We start from the raw sequence: 10,459 nt of genomic DNA on the forward strand, positions 1-10,459 counted from the left end.
TTTTTTTAATATAGAAAAGAAGAAAATTTATCCTGTACTTAGGATTTGTGTTGTAAAATGAGCTGTTAACCCTTCTATTTATTCCTTTAAGAATTAGGTAATTTCCCAGTGTGCTGGCACATGCCAGTAATCCCAGTGTTTTGGGAGGCTGAGGCAAACGATAGTGAGTCCAAAGCCAGCCTCAGCAACTTAGCAAGGCCTGAGTAACTCAGAGAGACCCTGTCTCTAAATAAAATATTTTAAAAAGGGCTGGGGATGTGGGTCAGTGATTAAGCACTCATGGGTTCAATCTCTGGTACAAAAAAAAAATAGGTAATTTTTTCAGTCTAAATAATTCATAAGAGACAGGCACAGTTGTGCACACATGTAGTCCCAGCTGCTTGGAGGCAGAAGCAGGAGGAATCCCTTGAGCCTAGAAGTTCAAGGTTAGCTTAGGTACACAGGAAGACTCGTGTTTATAATTAATAAGTTAAAAATAATACTTTTATAGTATCAATAATATTTTATAGGCAATTTTCTATTAAATACAGTATCACAGTTTTAATACACGAAACTATAGTGTTAATTGACAGAAATAACATATAAAACCAGAGTATAGTATCTCTTCATATTTTTACAAGTATCTCTTTTAGGCATCTCAAACTTAGCATGTTTAAAATTAGATTTTTAGCAAGTGTCTCTTTTGGGCATTTCAAATTTAGCATATTTAAACTTTGATATTTTGCCTTCTGTCCTAAGTCAGTTTTGATCACATTTAAATAAAAAAATAACACCTGCATTTTATTTCTTAGAGCAGTTTTAAGTCCACAGTAAAATTGAACAGGAATTAGAGACAGTCCCCAGATCCACCTGTACCCACCCCCAACATGTGTACATACCCTCCCCAATTAATATCCTGCATCAGAGGAATGCATTTATTACAAATGAATAACCTACATTGACATGTCAATATCATCCAAAGTCCTGTTTAAATTAAGGTTCATTTCTGGTGTTGTTCTTCCTCCCTTCCTTCCTTCCTTCCTTCCTTTTTTCCTCCCTTCCTCTCTTCCTTCTTTTCTCCCTTTCACCCTTTCTCCGTTTTTCCCTTTCTTTCTGCATTTTGGGTTAAAACTAGGGCTCTGACCATGCTGAACACATACTTTACCACTGATTTATTTCCTAGTCCCTATTATTATTATTATTATTATTATTATTATTAGAGGGGGCTGTCTCAATTAATGATAATTCCTCCTTACAGAAAAAATTAAAAATTTCCTTAATCTCTCTCTCTTTTATTATACTTCACATTGATCCATTAGTAAAGTTAAGACTTTTCCAAATCTCAAAGCCTGACCCGTCATAAAAGAATAGTTATGGTCCTATCTTTCTCTTAATCTGCAACACCAGTGTTTTTTCTCTAGATGGCAGCACAGAACAGATCATTGGTCAAATTCTAGGATTCAGTTCACAAGGAGCCTGCTTGCTTGGGGTGAATTAGTACCACTAGCCATGTATAACAACAAAACACATTCATTAACAGTGCTTGTTAAATTGCTAATGCAGATGACTTGAATAGGCATGTGAGGGTGCTTCTTACCTATGAAATTTGTCAGGGAAAAGCTATGGGGGAGGAAACAATAATCAAATATGCCCAAAGAGTTCTCTAGGGATCCAAATTAGAGCCAATCTACCCTTCCACCATATTTTTCCTGCCCATTTTTATTGAGTTGCTTATTAAAAATTATATTTATGAGTTATTTAAAAATCCTTTGTCAGGTGTATGGCTTGGATCTGAAATATCCCAAAGGCCCATGTGCTGAAGATTTAGTCCTTAGACTGTTAGCACTATTGGGAAATTGTGGAATACTTAGGGTTAGTGGGAGGAAGTTAGGCCATTGGTGTCTTGCCCTTGAAGGAGACACTGTGAAGCCAATCTCTTCCTCTTTTTTTCTCTTTGCTTCCTGGATATTAGGAGGTGAGCAGTTTTGTTCCACTACATGCTCCCTGCTATGATTTTTGCCTTATCACAAGCCCAAAACCAATAGTGGAACCATCAATGGACTGAAACCTCTGAAACTGTGAGCCAAAACAAATCTTTCCTTATAGGTTGATTTTTCTCAGGTATTTTGTCACAGTAATTGAAGGCTAAGTAAGATCTCTCCTCACACACTTATACACACAATGGCTATGCACTCCTGGTCTGTTTCTTGCCTTTTCATTTCTTAATGTTATCTTTTTTTTCTCTCACAAATCTTTGTAGCAGATTTATTCATAATTGTACCCTAGTTACAGAAACAATAACCCATTAGGTAGTTCCGTGTTCTTAAAGGTTTCTATAGCAAAAGGAAAAGAACATCTTGCCCCAGTCATGACTCTTCTACTTGGCATGGTTGTTTTACAGGATGAAGTCATAAAACAAAATGGAGTCACATTTGCTCCTACTATCACAATGGTGGAACAGGAAGCCACAGACCTTGTTCTGTCCCTCAGAGAGACACCCATTTGACAATCTAGGGTTCAAAGCCTTTATGAGACTCCAGAAACAAGAAGTTATAGTGCTGAAAGGAAGCAAAGAGCCAAGAACAGCCACATGGAAACAAGTAAGAAAAACCATTGCATTTCACCAGCAATAGACCTCCCGTCAGGCCAGCAGAGCTCAGAACAACTGGGAAAAAGAAAAATAAAAACAAAAAATAAACTAAAACCAAAAAAGGCACCCAACTGGAGGCTGCTCCCTTGGGAGGGAAAGAGATGAGTAGAACATATATTCAACATTTTGAAGAGGCTGCCTAGGCACTGACTTCTGTCTTGTCTGATATAGGGTACTGACCTGGAATTGGCATATTTTACCTGAGGACTGCTGAGAACAAAGAACTCTGGTGTTGTGGCATCTGAGAACCTGCAGTATAGCATATAGACACCAGAGGGAGCAAAAGATTACCAGCTTCTGAAAAAAAAAAAACGAGAACTTTTTAAAACTGAATTTATATTACAAAAGGCAAGAGTAGATGCATCCCTGGAAATGATGAGGGCAGCTTACAGAATCTCCAGCTGAGAGGAACAGTGAAGGCCTCACCTGTACAAAGCCAGTCTGTATAGACTGGGAGAAGTGGCTGTTTTTCTTCAAATGTCCAAATCCCAGAAAAAATAGCAAGGCATAAGGAGAACCAGGGAAACAGCTCAGTCAAAAGAGCTCAGACATACTGAGAATAAAAGTGGTTACCAAGGGTGGGGGAGGGCAAAAAGGTGGGGATCTAGAGATCTAGTGTTCAGCACTAGGAATATAATTAATAATAATAATAATGTATTGTATTCAGGATTTTTGCTAATGAAGAGAGCAAAAATCAGCCTCTCTTGTTCCAGGTGGAAAAATGGGTAACTACGAGAGATGATGGATATGTTAATTTCTTCCACAACCATATATATTTGGTTGACCCCTTGACCAATGCAGGAGGCACCTCACCCCTTCCCCAGTTGAAAAGTCCAATAAAACTTTTGACTCCCCCAAAACTTAAATGGCAAATAGCCTGGTATTGACTGGAAGCCTAATGTGAACAGTTGGTTAACACATAGTTTGTATGTCATATGTATTACATGTGGTGAAAACTACATCAGAACCAGGAAAGACCCCTTTTTACCAGGATAGGCAATTTGCTGGGCAGTGGAGCTGCTGGCACCCAGGTACCCATGTCCTAGGGCATTTTAAGTGAATACTTGCAATATTTGAGCTCACTGCCCTTCCAACAGGAGGTAGCCTTGCTATCACAATAGTACAGAGCCTACTACAGCCAATTATATGCCATTATGATTTAATACCGCATCTTTACATTTGTTTACATCTTCTCTACCCTGTGAATGGCATCACATACTGTCTTTGTGGGTAAATTTTGATAAATTTTAACTTTATATAATAGATTTATGAATATTTTATGGTAGTAAGTGATAAAATAAACTATTATCAACATATATTTTACACATTTATGACATGCCTAACTTTTTCCTAAGTTTTTTTTCAATATATAGGCTATGGGGTTTATCTGGGAAATTTTTCGAATTGTTGCAAATCTTCAAACAAACAACCCCCCCCCCAACACAATACAACCAACCATATTTAAGTGTACTCACTCAGTTCAAAACCATGTTGCTCAAGGGTCAGCTGTTCTGTGTGGTTCTCACTCATATGTTGTCTAAAAAAATTTATAAGAAGAATGGAGTAGAAGAGTAGTTACCAGGTTCAGGGATTAGGGGGCAGGGTGAAAGAAATGGAGAGTGGTTAATGGATATAAAGTTATATAGGACAAATAAATTCTAGAAATCTCATTTGCATCTTGAGTACTATAATGAATAACACTATATTATATACTCAAGATTTGCTCTGAGAATAAGTCTTAAGTGTTCTCACACCCTCACAGAAATGGTCACCATGTGAAAAGGTGATTATGATCGATAATTTGACTGGAGTAATCACACACACACACACACACACACACACACATGCGCGAGACACGGTATACCTTAAATATATACAAGTAAAAATAAGTTAATAACAAGGCCCTAAGCAACTCAGCAAGACCCTGTCTCTAAATAAAATATACAAAAAGGGCTGGGGAGGGGCTGGGGCTATGGTAATACACCCAAAAGAATTGAATGCAGAGATTCAGATGCATGTATACCAATGTTTATAGTAGCATTATTCATCTTAGCCAAAAGGTAGAAACAACTCAAGTGTCTATCAATAGATGAATGTCTACTGGCAGAGCACTTGCCTAGCATGTGTGAGGCACTGTGTTTGATCCTTAGCACCACATACAAAAATAAATGACATAAAGGCATGCTGTCCATCTACAACTACCAAAAAAAAAAGGCTGGGGATGTGGCTCAGGGGTTAAGCGCATCCCCGGTTTCAATATCTAGTATATATATATATATATGCAAAAAAAAAAACAACAAAAAAACTATTTCTTTTCCTGTCTGAATGTCATTTCACTACATACATACAAATATATCTCTCTCTATATTTTTTCCCATATTTTGTTTAGATATTCATCTATTGATGGAAACTTGAGTTGTTTCTACCTTTTGGCTAAGATGAATAATGCTGCTGTAAACATTGGTATACATGCATCTAAATCTCTGCGTTCAATTCTTTGGGGTGAGTTACCTACCAGTGGAGCTGTTGTGTCATATAGTTATCATGATACTCTAGGTCTGCAATGTTTGCCAGAGGCCCAGTGTTAAAGGCTTGGCCCCCAGCATGCCTATATTGGGAACTGGAGGACACTTTAAAAAAGGTAAAGCATAGTGGGAGGTATTTGGGTCACTAGGAACATGTACCAAAAGGGGATTGTGGATTCTCAGTCTTTCTCATTTTCTTTTGATCCTTGACCATGAGGAGAGAGACTTTGTGCAATGATTTGCTATCCTCTGTCTTGAGCTGCTTTGCGACAGGCTTAAATGCGGTGGATATGCTCAATCATGGAAACCTCCAAAATTATGAGCTCACATAAACCTTTTCTAAGCTGATCATCTCAAATATTGGTTATAGTGGCAGAAAGCTGGCTAACACAGTAATTCTATACCTAACTTTTTGAGGATCCATCAAAATGTTTTTACACTTTTTGTATTCTCATCAGCAAAGCACAAGGCTCCCAGTTCCTATCCTCATTAATACTTGCTATTTTGTTTTCTTTTGATAACAACCATCCTAGTGGGTATGAAGTGTTATTGTGGTTTTGACCTGCACTTCCCTAATGGCTCAAGATGTGGAGAATCTTTTCATATACTTGTTGACTATTTGAATATCTTTACAGCAATATCTGTTCTTGTACTTTGCCCATTGTGAATTGGATTGTTTTTTGTTGTTGAGTTTGTTGTAGGAGTTCTTTTTATCTTCTAGATCTTAGTTACTTACCAGAAATATGATTTATAAGTATTTTCACCCATTCTTTTGTTATTTTAATACTTTTTTTGGTAGTATTATCTTATGCACAAGTTTTAATTTTGATGAACCATTGTATCTATTTTTTCTTTTGTTACCTATGATTTTGGTGTCATACTTAAGAAACAATTACCCATGCAACATCATGAAGCTTGTCTTTTGTGATTGTTATGGTTTTAGCTCTTAAATTTAGGTTTTGATGCTTTCATAAAAGGATAGTGGTCCACAGTTTCCTTTTCCAGTTCCTTGAGATTCCTTGTTTGTGGTGTCTTTGGCTCTAGTGTTATGGTAATGTTGGATTCATAGAATGAGTTAGGACATATTCTCTCTTCTTCAGTAATTTCAAGGAGCTTGGGAAGAATTAGTATTAATTCTTTTTTAAGTGTTTTGTAGAAGCATTTATCAGTCAAGCCATCTCTTCAATCTCCTTGTTTGTTATGGGTCAATTCAGTTTTTCAGTTTCTCCTTGAGTCAGTTTTGGCAGTGTCTGTATTTTTAGGAATTTGTCATCCAATTTGTTGGCATTCAATTTTTCAAAAGATTTTATTTTCATTGTTTATTTCTGTAAAATTGACAGTATTGTCTTCCCTTTCACATCTTATTTTAGTAATTTGGGTTCTCTCCTTTTATCTTTATCAATCTAGCTGAAATTTTGCCATTTTGTTGGTCTTCTGAAAGGCCTAACTTTTGAGTTTATGTTCTCTGTTTTTCCAATCTCTTTTTCATCGATCTCCTCTAATCATAATCATTTCCTTCCTTCTTCTAGCTTTGCATTTAACTTGTTCCTTTTTCCAGTTCCTTGAGATTACAATGGTAAGGTTATTGATTTGAGATCAACCTGTCAATTCTCTTTTTATATTTCTTTTTAAAAAATGTAGGCATTATGGCTCAGGGTATAGTTCAGTAATAGAGCATTTGCCCAGCATGCATTAGATTCAATCCCTAGTACCACCGAAGGAAAAAAAAATGTAGGTGTCTAGAGCTGTAAATTTACCTTTAGCACTGTCTTCAATGCACCTCATAAATTTTGGTATGTCCTGTTTTTGTTTTCATTCATCTCAAGATATTTTCTAATATTCTTTTTGATTTCTTCTTTGATCCATTGCTGTACAAAAGTGTATTTTTAAAATTTCCATGTTTTTAGTTTTTCCCTCTGTTTTCCAGTTGATTTCTAATTTCTTTCTGTGAGAATTTGAAAAGATACCTTTCATGGTTTTTGATATTTTATTCACCTTACTAAAACTTATTTTGTGGCCTAAACATATGGTATATCTGAAGAATGTTCAACGTGCACTTGAGAGTATTGTGTATTCTCCTGCTGTTGGGTGGAATGTTCTATATTTGTACACTAGGTCTAATAGTTCCACAGTGTTGTTTAATCCTCTTTCCTTATTAATTTATCTGGTTGTCTGATCCATCATGAAGTGTTTATGCTTCCAACTATTTTTGTCTATTTCCCCTTTAAATCCTGTCAATTTTTGTTTCACATGTTTTGAGGTTCTCTTGCTGATTTGTACACATCTATAATGTTTATCTTTTCTTGCTGACTTGAACTTTTTTTAAAATTCAATATTTAACATCCTTCTTTTCCTTTTTTTCTTCTTTTTGACTTAAAGTGCATATATCTATTTTCTGACAGCCACCTCATCTCTCTTTTGGTAACTTTTTATGGAATACCTTTCTCCATCCTCATACTTTTAAATTTTTTGTATCTAAAGAAAGTTTCTTGTACACAGTATATAGATAGGCCATATTTTCACAACCTGTCAATTCTGTCTTTTTATAGGTGAGTTTAATAAATTTTCTTTAGAAGTAATTCTGACAAGGAAGAATTTAATTTTGCCATTTAGTTGTTTTTGTTATGTCTCATATATTTTTCCTTTACTATATCTATTACTGTCTTCTTTTGTCTTAGATATTTTCTAGTGTACTAATTTGATTCCTTTACTGCCCCACCTTTTTATATAGTACTGGGGATTGAACTCAAGGCCTTAACCTTGCTAGGCAAGATGCTCTACCACTGATCAAGGTCCATTGTCACTTTATTTTTAATTTTGAGAAAGGGTCTCACTAAGTTGCTCAGGCTGGTGTTGAATTTGGGATCCTCTTGCCTAAACTGCAACTGACACTCTCACTTTTTTACTGTACATGTTTTAGTTATTTTTAAGTTATTGCTTGGGGATTATAATTAACACCTTAATTTCTAACAAGAGAGTCCTATTTAATATCAACTCAGATTCAATAGTGTAAAAGTTTTGCTTCTATATAGTTTCACACCCACCCCTCCCTTTATGTTGTTGTCACTAATTATATCTTTATATATTGAATGCCCAATCAAGACTTATGTTTTATGCAATCATTTTCTAAATTATGTAGAAAACAAGAAGAGTTATAAGCAAAAACCATTTTATTTATGTAATATATACACACACATATTTAATTGTATATTATGTATGTATTAAATAAACTAATTATATACAATACTCAATTGCATATGCATATATTGTATCTGAATATATAATTATATATAATTGTATGCATATATATAATTATAAATTTCTTTTTTATTCAAAAAAGAGCCTAATTTTATTTATAACATTAATAACACTTCAAAATCTTCAATGAACATGATCTAACTTTCATGAAATCAATCTAAAATGCTATCTGACAATCTAAAGTTAGAAGAAAGAATACATATTCTCAATTACATTTGTTTTAAGATGACTTACAATAAAAATCAAATAAAACATAAAGCATTCAAGCAAAAAGGCCACATGAAAGAGGCATAAATCTGCTCTTGTAGATTCATGAAGCACAAACATTAAAAAAATTTACTTTCAAATGACAATATTTTAAATCATATGGTTACATAAATACATGCACATAAAAATTATTGCATTTGGTATATAAGCCAGGTGATTAGAGTAAATCATTTTTGCTAGAAGAGAATGTTACTTTGTAGCAGTAATCAGTGAAGCTTCTTGAAAAAATAAAGTCAAGAGGGATTTTTAAATAGATATTGTGATAGTAGGAGCAAACGTGACTCTATTTTGTTTTATGACTTCATCCTGTAAAACAACCATATCAAGTAGAAGAGTCATGACTGGGGCAAGATGTTATTTTCCTTTTGCTATGGAAACATTTAAGAATACAAAACTACCTAATGGGTATTGTTTCTGTAATTAGGATAACGGGGCTCTGTTTCTGTACCTTGGGTGATTGGGCTAACTTTGATTGATTAGGCTTCCCTCCGCTTGGCTGCACTATCTCGCTTCTGTAACCTGGCTTGCTTGCTTTGGCTAGACCCCCTGAACATCCCTTTTGCGGTTTTCAGGCTTATAAGGAGGGCCCTTGCAATTGTTTGGGGTTGATCAGGGGAACAGCTTTATGTTCTGGTCAGCCACGACTGGTGTGCTTCAATAAACGCTTGATTCTATTAAACGTGAGTGGTCTGGAAGTCAGTTTATGAAACCCTGGATGAAGCTTTAACTATAACAATATAACAAATATAAGCATTCAGGTAAGGAGATTAGCTGCAAAGCCTGGGAAATAGAATCTGTATAGAAAAGTAAGGAAGGACTAAAGATAAAGCAGATTATGAGGACAATTATTTTTTGCCACAGCCTGACTGGGCACAAATCACGAGCCACTCAAGAGGAACAAACTTTATTTCTGAACTCCACCAGCACACTCCACACACGCTCCCCAGGACCTCTCCCGAATGCCACGCGGCTCCTCCAGGAACCACCAATTGGAAATTCCTCCTCCGGCACTTCCCCAACCAATGCAAACTCTTCAGGAATCCCGGCAAGAGCTCAACCAGAACTCAACGGGAACTCCACGAGAACTCAAAAGTCATCATCTTAATGGTTTGCTGGCATCACCTCTCAACCACTACTTCTGGCAAAAATGCCATGTGTCATCCCGACTTGGCTGTGGCCCTCAACATCTCCCCCTTCTGTTTAATTAAACAACAAGCAATGTGGCTTAGGAACCGTGCCTGTTGGGCTGTCCAATGCTACATATGGTCCTTACCCGTCATCGGATGAGCGGACCTCAAGGCGTCAGCCTCCTGTCTTAGGTTGGTACCACTGCAATTGGATCTTACCTGTCACTGACTACCAGCATACAGCCATACTTGTGGATAGGCCTATGCACCAGTGTGTGTGTGGGGGGTGAGGTTCTTTGCCTCACCTCTGTTGGCCCCCAAATTTGGTTTTTGCACCAGTGGGGGGGTGAGGTTCTTTGCCTCACCTCTGTTGGCCCCCAAATTTTAGACCATCACTAGCAGAAGGGAGGAGGATACAGAAATGCCATGACACCAAGCCAATTGACAGCTCCTTTGGAAAAATTGTACCACCGGTGACACCATCAGCAAAGATACTCCAACACTACCACAATGCGCTGTACCAACAGATAGTTCACAATGTATACAAGTGATACATAGTCCAGGCAAGGTCTACAAGCAGTTCAAAGCAGAGGAATCTATCAATATGTCCATTTCCTCACAAAGTAAATCGACTCCTTGATTGAGCATTACTT

Source organism: Marmota marmota, unplaced genomic scaffold (genome assembly GCF_001458135.2).
Source record: "Marmota marmota marmota unplaced genomic scaffold, marMar, whole genome shotgun sequence".
Taxonomy (NCBI): Eukaryota; Metazoa; Chordata; class Mammalia; order Rodentia; family Sciuridae; genus Marmota; species Marmota marmota.